Raw genomic sequence first — 21,248 nt, forward strand, 5'->3', positions numbered from 1 at the left:
TCCCATGTTTCAACATATGCAACCGAGAAAAACGCGTTGAAATATTTTAGCACATTCATGCCAGGTTTGTCATAAATCTAAATGAGATTGATACAATAGTATGAAGTGTAGCGTATCCACTAGAATCAAGAGTTTGTATTCTAGGAAAAAGTAAATTTTGCTACCAAATTCAAAGTGGGACTGTTATGCCACAAAATAGAGGGGTTTTGGGTGAATTTCCACTTTTGAATCGATGACCGATGTACTAGTGTACGTAGAGTTACTGTGCACGTGCTGTAGCCAGGCATTGCAGAATTCGCTCTCATTTGAGTATGAAGCACGATCAAAGCAAGCAAAGAAAAACATCCCATCTGTTGCGGTCCACGATCGTCATTGTATCGCAAGGTGTAACAAGTCTGATAAATGGAAGCAGCGAGCGAGAGCCCCAAAGAGAGAACGTTGATAAAATCCTTTTTTCTCGCTAGTTTACCGTTGGGGATAGGTGTTTTTCTTTACTGGCACGATAAACAATCCACGAACTTCCAATAGCAATAGTGTCCCCCAGGCTTGGAGCATGTTTAGAGGGTTTTTATCATGCACTACTATCCCCCCAATCTAATCAAAGTATCCATGAATGTCACAAATTTTCTCGCTTCCATTGGTGTCATGCAGATCTTTGTTCCCTTTTAGAGGAATGAACAGGTGAGAAAGCACAGACATAAGCTGACTACAAATGCTGGACGATCCGATCCCACATTAGAATCACCAACCTGTGTCGGAGTCTGATTTGGTCTGATCGCACAACGGATGTAGGCTCTAGTGAAGTGACTCGCCGTGAAAACCAAATGGAAAGTCACTTTGCTCGAGTCGAGAATAGTCACCTCGCTATAGGACACCGACAATTCTCACCTCATGTCAGACGTAGCAGAAACTCAAGAATCAGATGCAATTGTGCGTATTCTGTGCGGCATGTAAGGAAAGACGAGTCGCTTCCATTTGATTAACATTATTCGCCTCACGTCACCCGAGGTGTGAACGACTCGTCTCGATTCACACACCGCGCAGAATAAGCATGGCATGAAGAGAGGTTATTTGGTTGACGCCTACCAAAAACAGTACCGAAAAGAGTGCTGAAAAGTAGCACTTTTCAGCACTGTTTCTTTTGGTAGGAAAAGTAGGCCGTTATGTTGACCAACTTCTCAATGAAAAGTTGATTGATTTGCAACGGAATGGCAAAAATAATTTCATTTGACATTTGTTCCAATGTTTCAACATTGAATATTATATGTAACTCATTAGTACTTTACCAGGGAGGAAACTTCAGAATAATTTTCAAAATATTATTTTGTATCCTCTGCAGAGCTTTCTTTCTGGTATTACAACAGCTAGCCCAGCCATGCTGAAGGTGTCTGGGTTCGATTCCCGGTCGGTCCAGGATCTTTTCGTAATGGAAATTTCCTTGACTTCCCTGGGCATATAGTATCATCGTACCTGCCACACGATATACGAATGCATAAAATGGCAACTTTGGCAAAGAAAGCGCCTAGTTAATAACTATGGAAGTGCTCATAAGAACACTAAGCTGAGAAGCAGGCTCTGTCCCAGTCAGGATGTAATGCCAAGAAGAAGAATAAGAGTGGAAACAGACATTTTATATATTTGTTACATTTGGCTTGAATGCCCTCAATGCGATTTTTGAAAATTAAATTCTTATCTAGCATGAGCCCTAGATACCTACTTAACCTTCGGGCTGTCGCGCTGTTGTACTTTTTACAACAGTTGTGATTTAAGGACTGGTAATTTTATAAAGTGGACACCTTGTTTATGCTATATATTTTTTATTTATTGATAAAATCGTAATCGGTTTTCTGTGTATCGTTCATTATTATGAAAAAATAAAAACTAACAAAATTCTTTTGGTTGTAGAACTAAACTGCTCATATAAGCATAACTGTCCCATATGGATTTTCGAACCAACACCTTTTTTCGTCGCAACATTCATGTTTTTATATGTACTTTGCTATGCATATAAAAATTAACACACTTTGTTCGGAAAAGTTGCGGAAAAATATGAAGCTGGTGCAGTCCCATATTGAAAAATTAAGGCATAACAGTTTCTATATGAACTTTCAACCCGAATAACAATTGCAAAACGTGAGTTGTATTCAAGATTATATTTTTTGCTGATGCCTAGAAGCAAAATAAGTTATTTGTGCGGTGATGCTAAATAAATATGGCATGCAGAAATGTACCAGAAAATTATGAACTTTTGTATGAGAATACAAAATTCAAACTTCGTGTGCAATTTTCCCAATGCCTATTATTACGCGTTGCAAGAAAAATTTAGATTCCTGGAAAATCCAGAGCAATCTACCGGGAAATTTTCCACTGATTTAATCTAAGCCACCCGTGACATCGAGCATTGTAGTTTTATTGACATCGAATACATATTAAATAAACAAAAATCATGATACGTCTTCTGTCGTTGTGCAATTTATATTGTTCTTTGATAATTTTGACTCAAGATATCATTATATTGATCTGAATGATTTGGTTGAGTAAAACGAATAAAACTAAACGAAGAATTCATGAATCTTGCTATTTGGTGGGGATTGCTAGGTATCCCCGAAAAATAAAATAGACGGCTTCTGAGAAGTTTGGAAGGTTGCCAAAAGCCTAATGTATAGACAATAGAGGGTTGGAATAAAACCTCCAAATCCTACAGATATCCACTCCTCGTTAGAATTGGTCCTCTCGACGCTTTCGGGATTACACAACAGCTAGATTGCCTATGTCTCATTTCAACGGCGTTGAAGATCCATGGACTCATTTAGCACATTTCACGACTGTGGATCCCAACTTTCCGATAAATATGATAGTCTGAATGAAGAAATTGAAATCAAATTTGTTCCAGCGGTTCATGAGAAAAATTAACCGCACTTACTGTCAATGAAATGCATCTTCTCTTCTAAAGAACTGCAATGCTTGCTGTGGTACATTTGTTCTATGCGGAGATTGCTCACTGCGCGTTATTTCCGCGAAGCAATCCAAATTTTTAAATTGAAAAAAACCCTAAATTTTATGAACAAATTGCACCCTTTACTATTCTACTAAAGGTAGAGCTTTAAAAAAATCAATAATACTTTATCAGTCTCTGACGCTAGGTCATTTTGTGATCTATTCGTTATGGTCAAACTTGCTGATACACCATCATTTTACTCCCAGCAAAAAAGTAAAGTAATAAGCATATTCAAAACTGGTTTAGATTGCTAAAGAAACTATATTTGTATACAAGAGAGCAAAATCATGAGTTTTAACCGCATTCTTAGGTACCAATTTTACTCATCATGGTCATTTTATTGAATATAAAACTATTTACGCATGTTTATCGATCTATAGCAAATTCTAAGCGTTTTTCTCCAAATATTTTGATAGGTATCAGGTATCAGGTATCAGAAAGCCGGCTCCAAAGGCACGTTCCCCACCAGTTGGGAGATTTGTGCCATCGCCATATTTGAGCCTATTTCATCATCTACCCGATGGGATAGAAAAGGGAAGGGAAAGATGGGAGGAAATAGGAGTGGGGTCCCTTGAAGAGGGAAGATCGCATAAGCGAAATGAGAGCATGTAGCTCCATACCACAATGGGTTCGAACAGCGCCCTAAAAAGGGCACTGCAAAACGCATGAGCGTAAAGAGAGCCTATAGCTCATTACCACAGCGGGTTAAGAATAACAGGATGTCCTGAAGATTCAGGCTTCTGTATTCAGTTTCACTTAATAAGTGTTTACCAAGTAATTGGAATCGCATTTGCGCAAAAACTGGACAGTTACATATCAGGTGATACGAAGTTCCATAATCGGAGGCACAACTATCACACACAAATGAGTCAGCACACTGAATATTTGCCATGTGATAGTTGAGTCGGCAGTGGCCTGTCAACGCTCTGACCAAGAGACTGCAATTCTGCTTTGACAGATTTGTTAAATACTTCGCCACCTTTGGAGATGGCTCAGTAATATACAATTTTGTTTGACGACACGACTCCAAACTATTCCAATATTGCTTGTGCTGAGTTGCCGCCCAAGAGTTTATCTGAAGCTTCACCCAGCACTTCGAAATTGGAATAGCCGGCTCAGGGCCAATGAAGTCATGCGATGCTCCATCGCGAGCTAGCTCATCAGCCAATTCATTTCCAGCGATGGAAGAATGGCCAGGTACCCATACAAGGTTTACAGAGTTGACTGAATTCAGTTCCTCAATTTGAGTTCGACATGCGATAACAAGCTTCGACCTTGAGTTGGCCGAAGCGAGAGCTTTTATAGCAGCCTGACTATCTGAACAGAAGTATATGACTTTACCCATTACGCGCTGTTGAAGTGCTGATTGCACTCCACACATAAGAGCAAATATTTCCGCCTGAAAAACGGTGCAGTTTCTACCAAGTGAGTAAAACTGATTCAGTCTTAGCTCACGAGAATATACTCCTGCACCAGCTCTACCAATTTTACTCATCATGGTCATTTTATTGAATATAAAACTATTTACGCATGTTTATCGATCTATAGCAAATTCTAAGCGTTTTTCTCCAAATATTTTGATAGGTATCAGGTATCAGGTATCAGAAGGCCGGCTCCAAAGGCACGTTCCCCACCAGTTCCAAATATTTTGATAGGTAATCTCGGAATAACACATTCTGAAAATAATACATGAAAAATAAATTCGATTTAATTAAAGTACCCAATTTTGATGATTGTCATTGTGCTTTGAGTGGTCTTCTGAAAATAAATCATTTGTTTTTCTATTGTGCTTTAAATATGCCGTGAGGACTAAATTAGCAACTTTATGAAGGCGTAGGTTATTTTTCATATTAATACTATATTAGTACTTCCGTCAAGACGTACTTTAAACCTTAAAATACTACTCATCTTCTTCTTCTTTCTGACGTTACGTCCCAACTGGGACAAAGCCTGCTTCTCAGATTAGTGTTCTTATGAGCACTTCCACAGTTATTAACTGAGAGCTTTCTTTGCCGATTAACCATTTTGCATGTGTATATCGCGTAGCAGGTACGAAGATACTATATGCCCTGGGAATCGAGAAAATTTCCTTTACGAAAAGATCCTCGAACAGCGGGATTCTAACCCACGACCCTCAGCATGGTCATGCTGAATTGTTGCGCGTATACCGCTACGACTAACTGGGCCCATCTACTCATATCAGTTCCATTTAAATTTAAGACTTTTTTCCTTAAAAAAAATCGATAAAAAAATGATTTTATGATATCTGGACAATTGTTTCTCCAAAAATAACATGATATTTTTAGTAAGCTTCTAATTGATGAAGCTTTCAAAATACAAGTATTTTTTGAAAATAAAAAAATATGGATTGTCGAATTTCTCAGCCAATTTTAAAAAAATCTTGATTTTGATAACCTCCAAAAATCGACCGTTCTAAAAACGTACTGCCTAATTAGTGTAAAATTATATTATTTTGGTAACTTTTTTATTACCACAACATTGGACAATATTAGTCGAACGATGTACAGAAAACCGATTTCGATTTCATTGATAAATTAAAAAGATATTGCATGGACAAGGTGTCCATTTTATAAAATGATCAGTCCTTATTTGCTATCATTTTGTAACGAAGATATCCACCAAATCAAAATGTATTCCTCAAGAATCTTTTTAAAAACAATACTCGACAGTTTTTGTCTACAATATGGCCTTGCATAATGCGGTAAAATCTACAAATGTCCATATAAGTCGCTTAATAATTAACGCACTATATACGGTTCGAGTAGATCATAACTTAAAATAGGTATATCCTAAAATCCAGAAGATTTTGAAACTTGGGTCTTCAGTAAAATTGTTCTGGATGTGGAGCGCTATGATGGTATCTCATCTGATTCGGAATTCGACCACTACGTGGACTAGTGAACATAAAACTCTGCTTTTGTCACATGGCGGCGCGTCATCAAAATTTAGGGGAGATTCCATATTGCTTCTGACTTTAAGCATTTGACGCTAATTTTTCAGCGTCTGATGATTGAAGACGATCCACTCATCACGTCGTGTCTGTTCAATTTGATAGATCCAGTAACATCCAGGTAGATGGGCTACATCGCGCCCGAAACCGGTCGACAGAAAGGTAATATTTTTAAGAGCCAGTTCGCGAGAACCGCAAGGGAAGTTGTATTGATGTTCTCCGATCAGGCTGAAATTTTCAGGGATTGTTTTTCTATTTAAAAGAAGATGTTTTGCAAAATTTTAGATTTTTATATTAGGGAGAAGTGGGGCAAAATGACCCCCAATGATTTCATGTCACTAAACATGCAAAATCCCAAAAACTGATATAACTATAGTAAAACTGCATGATTACTCTAGGTTATATAAACTTTAAGATAAGCATGGTATATGAATTTAAAAAGTACTTCGAATCGAAAAAAACAAGTTTTTCATAACAAATTTAGTGATTTTTAAATCGATTTTTTTCTTACCAACCGAACTAGGTCAAAAAACTAAATATGACGTTTTGTAGGGCAGTTCATGGGCTTTCATTTGAGGTGTAATCCAGATATGCCGTTTCAAAAATTTTCGAAACAAAATTGGTTTTCGGGGTAGTGTTTGAACTTGCGCCATTTTGCGAGTACCGCAAACCGCTTGTCTAGAGAGGCTGTATTGATGCTCGACCGAGCTGAAATTTACCGGAGTTGTTTTCCTATAAAATAGAAGATATTTCGCAAAATTTCAGATGTTTATATTAGGGGGAAGTGGTACAAAATAACCCCTAATTATTTCATATATAAAAAAATATAAAATCAATTAAACTGCTATAGATAGTAAAAATGCACGAATTTGTATGAAATTTGGCATGAACTTCAAAATGAATATTGTACAGTCACCCCACGCAGTTGAATCACCCACAATTTATGAATCAGCTGACTTCAAAAGACAAAATTATTATCAAACTTGTCACAAAACATCATTTCATTTTCATTTTCATTTTGCAGCGTTTGGTGGGGCAATGAGAGCGCAAGTCAGTCCAAAGCCGGGGGAAGGGATAGGTAATGGCCGTAATAGTCTATGCGGACCACTTGAACACCATCGGAAAGGATAAGAAGGGTTGGGGTAGGGTATAGGGAATTGGAGAAGACTTGACACAGTAATGCGATTAATGCTGCAAAATGTAAATGTGCTGAAAGCAATTTAATTTGAGTTTTGAAGTTTGATTTCACTTATTAAAATTTCAGATAGATGATTTGACTTATTAAAATTTCAGATAGATCGGCCATTGTACAAGTAAGAAAGAGTATGCTGATCGCTTTCTAGAAATTTTATAAACAACAAAATAATAACAATATGAGAATGATGCAAAGGGCTGCTGATGGCACGACGCGACGCTTTAGGAGATTTTGATACTGATTGAACATTACTGTAAAGAGCGCAATTCAATCGATGGTGATAACTTTACAAACTTTATCTGTTTTTGCACTGATTGACGATGCTGATTTATATAAAAAATATTTGATATTATTAGTTCATTTGTTTGTGTAATCTATTAGTTAATAATGGAAAAAATTCACATACCCTTGATGATGATACTTCCCTGACCAGAAATATTCTATTTTGACCATCCTTTTCGAAGCTATTCTATCCAGGTATCCATGTACTGCTTTCAATCCTGAAATTATTCTTATTGTGCATGCTCATGCATTATATTAGTGATGCTCATAATCATGCAACAGATAAGAAGGAGAGAAAAAGAGAATATAGGAACAGTGATTAGTAATGAGTTAATTATGTAGTTTTGTTAGAATTATAAACAATTAAACAGTAGTAATGAATAGCTTACAAAAACTTTGCAGCATAGCTGAGCCTTTCGGATCGTAAGACCGATGTATAAAAATAATTTGTTTCGAAATTGTCCGCGTGGTCTTCTAGTGCCCCTATTAGATAAGAATCAGTCATAGACATACATACCAAATGCTCGCCATGACCCTATGACCAACATTTGTATATGTATAGCCTTAGCTGATGTGGCTTTTCTAATAGGTAGTTCTTTCACTCATTGATTGTCTTCAAAACCTTGTCAAGTATAGAAAATTGATTTTATTTCATTTATTACTACATTGAAGCTACATTGTATTAATTAAATATTAGATATTATTTTGTTTTTATCACTATTGATATTATCAAGGCCAGAATTCCCAGTGAGTAAAGAATTTTATAGTACTAGAACACCATAGAAGATCGCTAAACATTACCTAATCATGGAACGGCTTTTTGCTCTATTATTTTAAGTAGATGCTATTGATCTCCCTTTGCTCCTATCCGCAACCCGGTGCACGCGCCCTGTTGGTTTTCGAAAACCTCGTAGAAGATTACAAACCGTCAATGGCATTCCCAATTACTACCCCACATTGCACATTCAAGGGTCTGATTGTGCTCCTAACCCACCCTCAGTCTGTAATCTTCTCGCCAGTTTGAAATTATATTTTCCCGAAGTGAAAGTAATTTTGATGAGTGATAGCGTAGTGCAGCCCAACTGCATAGTACAGTAGTTTAACCAGAGACTTTAGGTCAGAAGATAAAATCTAAATTTTGTAATAAAGAGGTTGCCATTGCTTTGAAATTCACCCAACATCTAATCAAAACTACTAACAACAGCGATCAATTATCAAAATTCATCGCTCCCTGGAAAATATAATTCCAAGCCCAGGGATTATCAAACTTGTCACAAAACATCACAGAATTATTTTTACTGATTAGAAACTATGTGTAAAAATAATTCTGTGATGTTTTGTGACAAGTTTGATAATAATTTTGTCTTTTGAAATCAGCTGATTCATAAATTGTGGGTGATTAAACTACGTGGGGTCACTGTATTTGGATAAAAAAATGTTTCACATCGAGAAAAACCTGTAATTTTGTAAAATTGTTTTTTATTTTCAAATCGACTTATCTTTGGTCAACCGAACTAGGTCAAAAAACTAAATATGAAATATGAACTCAAGGGATTTCATTCGCAGTGTACCGTGGTGAATCAAAAACCAGACGGTATGAGCAGCATATGGAGGCCTCTTGTCGGTAGTTGTAATAATTATATCATACGGTGTAGCCGATGCCATATCTGAAAGAAATGTCACTTCCTTGCAAAAGTAATAATGTGGATAACATAAAGTGACCAGACGTCCCGGATTGTGCGGGACAGCCCCGGATTTGAGCATCCTGTCCCGCATCACCAAATGTCCCGGAAAACGTCCCGGATTGTAGAGATAACAAAACATAATGGAATTTGTACTTGAGATATGTACGTTGAAATGTTATATGGAAATTCAAAATTAAAATCCACACACTGGGCGGCTTTCTCCACGGACCAACTAGATTCTTATCAAGATATTAATCAGACAACATCCTTATAGAACTTAGTTCTAATTCTTTCCAAATGTATTTAGTAAGCATTATTGTAATCGTAACATTATTCTATTTACACTCAAAATTTCTTTAACTATTTGGTGTCTGATCGAAATTCATGGAATCCACAGATTTACTAAAAGTAAGAATCTCAACATAATTTTGATAGAATTTAGAATTTTCACAGAAATCCACGGGTAGAAATTTTCACAATACTTCAGCCGGACTTACAGGGTACGGAACTGTATTTTATATATTTTAAGCTCATGATTTGCTTCAAAATCTTCTAATAATTTGCATTGGTACTGTTTTCATTTTTTTTTCTATCATGGCAAAGATTTTGTTGGGCAAACTAACACTCAGAATCCTTCTAGATTTAGAATCTCTCATGGATTCAGTCCAGAATTTAACAAGGATTCAGTTCGAAACACTATAAATTTTTTCTTCAATATTTCTGAAATTGGTTTGAAAAGCTTACTAAATTCAGATTGAAATTCGTCAAAGATTATAGTTCAAAAGTATCACTTAATTCAGGTCTAAATTAATACTTTTTTTTATTGAAAACTCTTTTGCATGATGTTACGAAAATCCCACTAAAATTTGTGGATGTTTGAGCAAAAGTGCAAAACAGATATTTTAATAAGTTGAAAGTTTCAAAGAGATAAGTATCAAAAATATCGTTTCCTTCTCCTCGAAAATTGATATCATAAAATAATAACACGATAATGTGTGTTCAATATTGATATTACGCCAATAATCAGAAATTTACAAATTGTGTCCCGGATTGAAGGCAAACATATCTGGTCACTTTAACAATATCAGGTATCAGGTATCAGAAGGCCGGCTCCAAAGGCACGTTCCCCACCAGTTGGGAGATTTGTGCCATCGCCATATTTGAGCCTATTTCATCATCTACCCGATGGGAGAGGAAAGGGAAGGGAAAGATGGGAGGAAATAGGAGTGGGGTCCCTTGAAGAGGGAAGATCGCATAAGCGAAATGAGAGCATGTAGCTCCATACCACAATGGGTTCGAACAGCGCCCTAAAAAGGGCACTGCAAAACGCATGAGCGTAAAGAGAGCCTATAGCTCATTACCACAGCGGGTTAAGAATAACAGAATGTCCTGAAGATTCAGGCTTCTGAATTCAGTTTCACTTAATAAGTGTTTACCAAGTAATTGGAATCGCATTTGCGCAAAAACTGGACAGTTACATATCAGGTGATACGAAGTTCCATAATCGGAGTCACAACTATCACACACAAATGAGTCAGCACGCTGAATATTTGCCATGTGATAGTTGAGTCGGCAGTGGCCTGTCAACGCTCTGACCAAGAGACTGCAATTCTGCTTTGACAGATTTGTTAAATACTTCGCCACCCTTGGAGATGGCTCAGTTATGTACAATTTTGTTTGACGACACGACTCCAAACTATTCCAATATTGCTTGTGCTGAGTTGCCGCCCAAGAGTTTATCTGAAGCTTCACCCAGCACTTAGAAATTGGAATAGCCGGCTCAGGGCCAATGAAGTCATGCGATGCTCCATCGCGAGCTAGCTCATCAGCCAATTCATTTCCAACGATGGAAGAATGGCCAGGTACCCATACAAGGTTTACAGAGTTGACTGAATTCAGTTCCTCAATTTGAGTTCGACATGCGATAACAAGCTTCGACCTTGAGTTGGCCGAAGCGAGAGCTTTTATAGCAGCTTGACTATCTGAACAGAAGTATATGACTTTACCCATTACGTGCTGTTGAAGTGCTGATTGCACTCCACACATAAGGGCAAATATTTCCGCCTGAAAAACGGTGCAGTTTCTACCAAGTGGGTAAAACTGATTCAGCCTCAGCTCACGAGAATATACTCCTGCACCAGCTCTACCTTCAAGAAGGGAGCCATCAATGTAACATACTATATTGTTTGATATACTTCTTTCCAAATAGCCAGACGTCCACTCTTCCCGTGAAGGGAATTGTGTGATAAATGTCCTGTAAGGAAAGTGACAAGCAATTGTGAGATCACTTGGAGCAAGGACAATTTTGTCCCAATTCACCAAAAGTGGAAACAACGAAGTGTGTGTAGATCTACGATTCACTGGATTTTTCTCCAGTAGATCCAGTACCCATAAACGGTAAGAGCAAGAAAGTGCTTCTTGTTTAAGATATATGTGTAGTGGCGCAACGTCGAAAAGGGCCTCGAGCGCTGCTGTGGGAGTTGTAGAGAACGCACCAGACATCGCCATCAAGCACATCCTTTGGAGATGGCCCAATTTTGATTGGATTATTCTCACTTCGCCCTTTTGCCACCACACAAGACATCCATATGCCAATATTGGTCGAACAACTGTTGTGTAAATCCATTTGATATATTTGGGTTTGAGGCCCCAAGTTTTACCAAAGGTTCGCCGGCATTGACCGAAGGCCATGCAAGCTTTTTTGACTCTGAAATCAATGTGAGGTGTCCATGAAAGTTTGGAATCTAGAATGACTCCGACATACTTTACTTGATCAGTCACATTAATCTCAGTGCCAAAAAGACGTAAAGGTCGAATTCCATCGCGGTTTCGTCTTTCCGTAAATAGAACAATAGATGTTTTATTCGGGTTAACCGAAAGGCCATATTGGCGACACCAACTCTCGACTACCTGAAGAGCACTTTGCATCAGGTCGAATAGGGTGCTTATGCACATACCAACTATCAGAGCTAGATAGTCGTCGGCAAATCCATATGTTGGAAAACCGCTATTATTGAGTTGCCTCAATAGCGTATCTGCTACGAGATTCCACAAAAGTGGTGACAAGACTCCCCCTTGGGGGCATCCGCAAATACTCAATTTTCGAATCGCTGCTTGACGCAATGTCGAGAAGAGATGTCGGTTTTTGAGCATTTGATGAATCCAATTGGTAATCATTGTAGGTAGCCCATGGTTTCGTGCTGCTCCCAATATGGCATCGAAAGACACGTTATCAAAGGCACCCTCAATATCCAAGAAAACACCCAAGCAGGATTGCTTCTGAGCGAATGCTTTCTCGATATCGTATACAACTTTGTGTAAAAGAGTCACAGTGGACTTTCCAGATTGGTAAGCATGTTGATTCACATGAAGAGGCATGTTTGCCAAATAAACATCACGGATGTGATGATCGATAATGCGTTCCAGACATTTCAGAAGAAAAGAGGTCAGACTGATTGGTCTAAAACTCTTCGCTTCTTCATACGACGCACGTCCTCCTTTCGGGATAAACTTTACAGTAATATCACGCCAGGATTTGGGAATATACCCGGTAGCAAAACTGCTTACAAGTAGCTTTTTCAAAACATGTTTGATAAACTCAAACCCCTTTTGGAGCAGAACAGGATAAATCCCATCCGCTCCTGGAGATTTGAAAGGAGCAAAACTATTAAGTGCCCATTGAATCGATTCAGTAGTTACGATACTGCGAGCCGAGGCCAGAGACTCGTAACTACATGAAAAGACATTTGGTTCATCCGTAGATGCTATGTCCACACATCCGGGGAAGTGTGTATTGAATAAACATTCTAAAACTTCTTCATCGGAAGAAGTAAAATCACCATTAGGTAAGCGAATTTCGTTCACTTGGAAATCCTTAGATTTTGCAAGGATTTTGTTCAGCCGACTGACTTCACTCAAACTGGAAACATTTGTACAAAGGTTTTTCCAGCCGGATCGTTCAGCAGAACGAAGAGTCTTCTTGTAAGCCTTGCGAGCCGACTTGAACGACTCTGATCCAGCTGAACGGCGTCTGTTCCAACTCCTTCTACATTGTTTCCTGAGTCTAGTCAGATCGGAATTCCACCATGGGGTCCCTCTTGTAGTCTTTACAGACCGCAGAGGACATGCTTCTTCAAAAGCTTCCATAATGTAGGATGTTGTAGTATCAACGGCATCATCCAGATCACTCGGATTTTCAATGGACGGAGAATATCCATGAAATTTGGTCGCAACCAATTCAATATAGAGTTCCCAGTTTGTTGATCGGGGATTCCTAAAACGCAAAGTCTGCGCAGTTACATTTGAATGTTCAAAGAAGATGTAGCGATGATCAGATAATGATTCCTCATCTGATACATGCCAATTCGTCAACTCGTGACTGATTCTGTTCGAGCAGAGCGTTATGTCTAACACTTCTTCTCTATTAGAAACCATGAAGGTTGGGCGATTGCCTATGTTAAGTAATCCAAGGTCTGTACTACTTAAGTATTCCATCAGACTGGAGCCTCTCAAATTGATATCTGAGCTGCCCCAGATGATGTGATGAGCATTGGCATCACTGCCCACAATCAGCGGAAGGCCTTTTATTACGCAGTGTACGACAACTCGTTTGAAGTCATCCGTTGGGGATGGTTCATCATGTGGTAAATATACCGAACAATAGACGTATTTCCTGTTGAGGTCACCGACAGAAACATCAATTGTGACAGCACATACATCTCTGGTCGTCAACTCAGAAATGAGTGTAGCAACGATTGCTTTATTAACGAGCACGCATGCGCGGGGCATGGAGCGCGAGTTTGCCATTTCAAGTTTGCTGAAAGTAGCAAAAACTGGGTCCACAAGGTTACCTAGATAGAAGTTTCCTCTACGAAAGTAGGGTTCTTGAACTAGCGCCACTTGGGCTGCACCATTTTGCATGAGTCTGCAAAGATTGATCGTTGCTGTTCTTTTATGCTGAAGATTGATCTGAGCTAACCTAACCGTAGCCACTACCCAAACTAGGCAGGATTAAGCTTTTTGCAATCTCAGCACGAAAAAGACCAGCAACGAAAAAACCAGATCGGTATCTATTTAAAGTCGCCAAAGGCGAAAGAGCACAGAATACACAAAAGTGCAAAACAGATATTTTAATAAGTTGAAAGTTTCAAAGAGATAAGTATCAAAAATATCGTTTCCTTCTCCTCGAAAATTGATATCATAAAATAATAACACGATAATGTGTGTTCAATATTGATATTACGCCAATAATCAGAAGTTTACAAATTGTGTCCCGGATTGAAGGCAAACATATCTGGTCACTTTAACAATAAGTAATTGCACCAATGTTTTCGTTAGCAGCCTCGAGCGGTTCAGTAGTAAGCGTTGTTTATTCTCACACTGTTTAGTTGGGAAACAACTATCGCATTTTTTTTTAAATTTGGATAATGTTTTGATGGGTTTGTTTGGGAGGGCCACACGCATGTGTGTATCTTATATGATGGTATGTTTGCTAGAGATCAATTTGTAAATAATTGAGTTTAGCTTAGTTTAGACTGACTGCACATATGGCTGCTATGAGACACTATACTGCTGATATCTTGAATGGAATTTTGACTTTTACTAGCCTTGATGTTTGCAAATTTCTCGAAAGACTTTAAGAGAGACGAAGATTGTAGAAAATTGCATTTTTCCACGAAAATGGTGGATTTTTACAAAAAAAAAATATTTTTCAGTATAATCCGTTTACGTTACAGTAGTTCTTGTGATTTTGAGTATTATCCGACACAAAAATAGTGGTGGTCATTTTGACCCACTTTTTCCTTATAAAAAGTGTAGTTCTGCCAAATGGGTTTCTTTTTGAATAGTAATAAACACATCTTGAAAAACTACAAATTATTATGAGATAGTTGACAAGCTTTATATTGTGCTTATTGTGACTTGGTTACCTCACTCAAAATCCGAACAACTATGTTTTAACATGAAATTGTAAAATTGAACCATGCCAAACTTTTCAAAATCAACTAAATATACTCATATAATATAATATAATATAATAAAACTCATGTGTTGATGATGTTCCAATGATTATTTCAGTTTTATTTGAAAATTGTGTACTTACGGCATCGAAACTTCCTAGTTCGGTTGGTAAGAAAAAAATCAATTCGAAAATCACTAAACTTTTTATGAAAAACTTGTTTTTCTCGATTTGAAGTACTTTCAAAATTCGTATACCATGCTCATCTTGAAGTTTATATAACGTAAAGTAATCATGCCAAATTTCAACATAATCCGTGCAGTTTTACTATAGTTATATCAGTTTTTGAGATTTTGCATGTTTAATGTCATGACATCATTGGCGGTCTTATTGTCCCACTAACCCTTAATATAAAAATCTAAAATTTTGCAAAACATCCTCTTTTAAATAGTAGAACAATCCCTGAAAATTTCAGCCTGATCGAAGAACATCGAAACAAGAAGGGGTTGCGGCTCTCACGAATTGGCTCTTAAGCTTTCTTGACGATAGTAAGAACTAAAAGTGTTATGTCTTGTCTCGCGTCTTGTCTTGTGCGTTTCGTGAATGCTCTAAAGAGCAGTTCCGTTTTTGTATTCGTATATCATGTGGCAAGCATCAAGATACTTTATGCCCTGGGAAGTCGAAAGCGCTTTTCTATTACCGTAATCCGGGGTAACATTGATCATTTTTTTGGATATTTCTTAAAAAAAATCATTTGGAAATGCATATGTTGCAACTTTTATATTTTTAAAACAAGTACTGGCACCCAATGCTCGTGTCTATATACTGTATTTTGTTAACTGAAAGTTTAAAGCATGTTTTACAAAATGTTTTAAGTGCTTTTTTGATTTAGTTGATATGGGGTAACATTGATCACCCATGAAAACAACGTTCGGTAATATAGAAAATATCATTACTTACTAAAATCATGGTCCCTGAAGCCGAATATGAAGGCCAAACTCTTACAAGTCATTTACATTTTCAGTTATTTCGAAATTAAAAACACCTTGAAATGTGAAATACGCCTAAATGTAGGCAATTTTCAGAGGAATTCACGAATTATTTATAGTTATTCATGAATTATGCTTAACTGAACATATATATGAAAATTTTAACAACGGAATCGTGTTCACCGATGTCATTTTTAGTAATAACTGCATTTCTTCTGCTCATATCGTTTCCAGAACTCATGTGCGACATGATTCTTTGAGCGTGTTATCCATAATCATGAAAATCATTGTTAAAATTTTTTTAAAAATTTACGCTTGAACACAACTCAATTTCTGCAAAAACCTTCATGTTCAATAGCTTATGAATAGTAGAAAGCGAATCACCATTCATGCACTGAAAATATTTCATCGATGAACTTTGAATTGAACTTTTAACGAGGAGGGTCATTGCGATCAATGTTGCCCTGCTGATCAATGTTACCCCGGATTACGGAAAAGATCATCGACTGGGGGGATTCGAACCCACGATTTGGACTTGCTGATTAGCTGCGCGTTCACCGCTGTGGCTATTTGGGCCTCTGATGGCAATTCTGAGTTGTTTATAAAAGCCAACAGGAAAATAATAACTTCTAAATGTGTGACCGGCAAACTATTCGATAGGACTCCAGTGAATAAGCAACAAGTAATTTATTCGTTTCACAGCGCATTGGACCGGCACGCTCTGTCGGCATCCGATTTGTGCTCCCTCACTTCATGATTGCTTAGCGGAGTTGATCTCACTCTATGTACATATACTGACTCATGGCGAGGTAACTTCATTGTTGTAGTGTTTCTGAGGGGGAACTAGAATGACTATCGACATTCAATTTGCTCAATGTGGTTGTTTTGGTACAAAGTTAATGCGGCAAGGCCGCTGAAGACAACGTGTTAAGTGCGTCATCAAAATTTAGAGGAGATTCCGTATTGGTTCTGACCTTGAGCATGTGACGCTAAGTTTTCAGCGTCTCTGCATGAATCCAATAGGAATATTTTCTGCACAGCAGAGAATCACGGTTCTTCATGCCTCACACCTTAGTTTGATTGATGTTGGAGTTGCGAAATAAAAATATAAATATTATGATTATATTTTAAGATGCTCTCTCTCATCCGTCAGCCAAGCAAGCATCAAACTTTTGGATTATAAGAAAACCAACAACAAGCCGACCATTGAGTCCAGACAGAATGATGGGACAAACATAGAGTAATGACTAATTTTATTACAACACCAGCTAACATCTCACATGAATATTAATTACGAGTTGATACCTTAGGAATGATTAAATGACCTTCCAATTTCTGTCAACGAAGAACTGTTAACGAATACCCCATGATCTATATCTTGGGGACTCCTCAGACTCAATCAGACGTTAGCGACAGAAAAGAAAAACAATATATGATATATATTCAGCTTGGGAAGTTTAAAAATAACTGGTTTTCATCTCGAGATAGATTTGCAACAATCATCGATAACGCGTGCAAACTTCAATGACGGCTACTTCGCCTAAGAAATGTTTATTTTTATGAAAATAGTTTAAATTTCCTGAACCATGTTTGGTGTGGTATTGACAGTTATCTAATTCTAAGCAAGAATTTGAACATGGTGTCAGTCTGTATGAAACATAACAGCACTTTAATTTTGCCCTGCGTGCTGATGTACAGCTGACATGCCTTTTATTAGCCGTATAATAACCCTACGAGCCTAAAAAGGCAAATCAGCGGGCTAGTAGTTACTTAGGTAATTTTCTCATCTTGTTCAAATACTAACAATTCACGGTATGTACAAGAGGATAAAGGATAATGTAATATACCGTTTTTAACAACCAAACACTTATATTTGAGAGAGCTAGAAGCAAAGGGGTGTAAGTGACAAAAACGTAGTTTTGAGAAAATCGTCTTTGGAGTTTTTTTCAGATTTTTTTCTTTCCATACTAGGTAATTGTTCTTCTTCTTCTTCTTCTTCTTCTTGGTATTACGTCCTCACTGGAACAGAGCCTGCTTTTTAGCTTAGCGGTCTTATGAGCACATCCACAGTTATTAACTGAGAGCTTTCTTTGCCTCAGTTGCCATTTTCGCATTCGTATATCGTGTGGCAAGTTCGATGATATTCTATACCCAGGGAAGTCAAGGAGATTTCCATTACCAAAAGATCCTTGACCGACCGGGAATCGAACCCAGACAACTTCAGAATGGCTTTGCTTTGTAGCCGCGGACTCTAACCACTCGGATAAGGAAGGTCCCCCATACTAATTGTATAGAAGCCAAAAAACAAGCCGTCTTCTACGAATTATGTTATCTTTTCTGTGGGTTGGCAAAATCACCTGCTTGAGCTGGAAAACAGTAGAATTTTAGGTATTTTTAACTCAATGCCAACCAAAATGTAACTTTCTCATAAGTATTAGATAAAGATGAAGGGGATGTCCATTTCGCTCATATGTTCATTATGCCTCTATCCCCGTATTGCTTTAGGTAGAGCAATAAATCAGTACCGTAATCCGGGGTAACATTGATCTTTTTTTTTTTTGATATTTAATAAAAAAATAATTTAGAAATGCTAACGTTGCAATTTTTACATTTTTAAAACAAGTACTGGCACCCATCGCTCGTGACTATATAGTGTACCGTAATCCGGGGTAACATTGATCAGCGCATTGACCCTCATCGTTGAAAGTTCGTATCAAGATTTATCGATGATATATATTCAATGCATGAATAGTGATTCTCTTACTTCTATTCATGAGCTATTAAATATTAAGGTTTTTGCGAAAACTAAGTTGTGTTTATGTGTTTTTGTTTTCAATTTTTGGAAACAATAATATTCATGCTTATGGATGACACGATCAAAAAATCACGTCTCACATGAGTTCTAAGAACGATATGAGCAAAAGAAATGCAATTGTTACTGAAAATGACATCGCTGAAAATGATTCCGTTGTCAAAACATTCATAAGTATGTTCAGTTAAGCATAGTTCACAAATTATTAGAAAGAATATACAATTTCCTTATGAAGTTGCCTGACTTTAGGCGTATTCCACAATTCAAAGTGTTTTTAATTTTGAAATAACTCAAAAACTAAATGACTTGTAAGAGTTTGGCCTTCATATTCGGCTTCAGGAACCATGATTTTAGTAAGTAATGATATTTTCAATATTACCGATCGTTGTTTTTATGGGTGATCAATGTTACCCCATATCAAGAAAATCGAACAATCGCCTCAATCATTTTTATAAACATGCTTAAATCTTTCAAGAAACAAAATACAGTGACCATATACGAGCTATTGGTGACAGTACTTGTTTAAAAAATATAAAACTTGCAAGATTTGCATTTACAAACGAAATGTTTAAGAAATATCCTAAAAACTGATCAATGTTACCCCGGATTACGGTACCGTAAAACGGGATAACTTTGTTTTTTTTTGGTCGAAAATTTGAATATTTCTGCATTTAATATGAAAGATTTTTATTTTATATTTTTAAAACAAGTACTGGTATGTCAGCTATCGATTGTAGTTGAAAGAATGCATAACGATACATTTTTAATGGAACGATATTTTTTCATATAATTGAAAGTTGATTTTCGTTTTTGGGAATACTTTGATAATGGGTACTTAAAGTCATAAAATTCGGCAACCAAACTACTGTTTGCCATCATTGTAGTTGGAACTTGTTTGTAGAATGCTAATAAAGAACATGGATTGGATTTTGTTCTTAAAATATCAGAATTCATGGAAAAAAAATCACCTAAAACAATGTTTTAATATCAAGCTTTCATGACAAGCATTATTATAAATTTGTAGGAATTGTTATGAAATAATGTTTCTGAAAAATATTAATTGATATCTACTTGATGGCATTGAATTCAACATAAATCGAACGTTTTTGGAACAAAAAAAAAAAAAATATTTCGAACAAAACCAAATGAACTACTTTAGCCAATAGTGCGTTGCAAACCTCTAGGCGTTTCACATCATATGGATATTTCTGACTTTGATTACATAAATGGCACCAATTAGGAAAATGATTTTTGCTAACTTAAGAGATTTGAGACTGGATTCATCTTTTACTATAACTGGGCTGTCAGCGATAAGTGACGTTCTCTATGAAATTTCATCAAATAATGATTGTAGACCAGATTATTTGTAAGGGTTTCAGAAATGCTAAAATCTCTTTGAAAATGAAGCTTAAAGTGTTAGCAACTCTCACAAAAATAGCTATGACATAAAATATCATACTAATACTCTTTCACGGTGTGCCAGAAACCGTTATTGACGCAAGAAAAAAATGTCCAAAAATTTTGCATCTACCATTCGAAAGATATTTCTCCGTGAATTTCAAAATATTCTAATGAGGGAATCGAAAGTTATCATGATTTGAAGGTTTTGAGCTATTTTGGAAGGGATATTCTCATACTTTAAAATATTCCAAAACGGCGCATCATTTTTCATTTGTAAATCTGCCAAGTAACTATCAGCTTTGCATTAAGCATTCAACACATGTGATATCCAAGCATTTTCTCAGTAAATTTTAAATGATTTCTTCGTGAAAATCAGAAATTACGGTGATTTGTATATTTACCATTATTTCTATGAAGTTTAAATTAGAGCTCGTATATATGCCTATGTTATAAAAGTGTACATTATATACAAATAAAAATGTCCATAGGATTGACACTCAGCATTCAAAAGATAGAATAGTAAAGCATTTTCGCACTTAGTTCGAGAATACTCTATCGAAAGACAACATAACTAGAGTACTTTGAAGTTCAGATCCATCTTTAAGATATATTTTTCAATCAAAATATTGTTCGTAACACGCATTTATCATTGCGACACAAATTAACTTGACATATTTGTTTTAAACTTCTATCTCTCATTGAAGAAAGACAATGCTTCGTTACAGCATAAGCTAATGGACTAGTTTTTTTTTTTTAATTTTGTTTCGTTTTCGCACGTTTTGCTGGACAGCGTTTCGTTATGGCCCAAATAAGCGTATTGGTAAATCTGAACAATTTGAAAGTAGCTCCTTGTTGCTTAGTCGAGGATGGATTATCAACTGATGAGATCGTTTTATGCTACTATTCTACATGGGCTAAATATGATGGTTCACATTTTATCCGTGACGTTTATATATTTG

The 21,248-nt window shown here is 36.8% G+C and overlaps 1 protein-coding gene across 1 annotated transcript in view; it reads right to left on the reverse strand.

The window, feature by feature from the left end:
- The window catches only part of LOC5565257 (protein unc-13 homolog 4B), a 148,370-nt gene that overhangs the window by 71,758 nt on the left and 55,364 nt on the right, over window positions 1-21,248 (reverse strand). The window lies entirely within an intron of this gene.

The sequence above is a fragment of the Aedes aegypti genome, chromosome 1 (assembly GCF_002204515.2).
Source record: "Aedes aegypti strain LVP_AGWG chromosome 1, AaegL5.0 Primary Assembly, whole genome shotgun sequence".
In the NCBI taxonomy this organism is placed as follows: domain Eukaryota; kingdom Metazoa; phylum Arthropoda; class Insecta; order Diptera; family Culicidae; genus Aedes; species Aedes aegypti.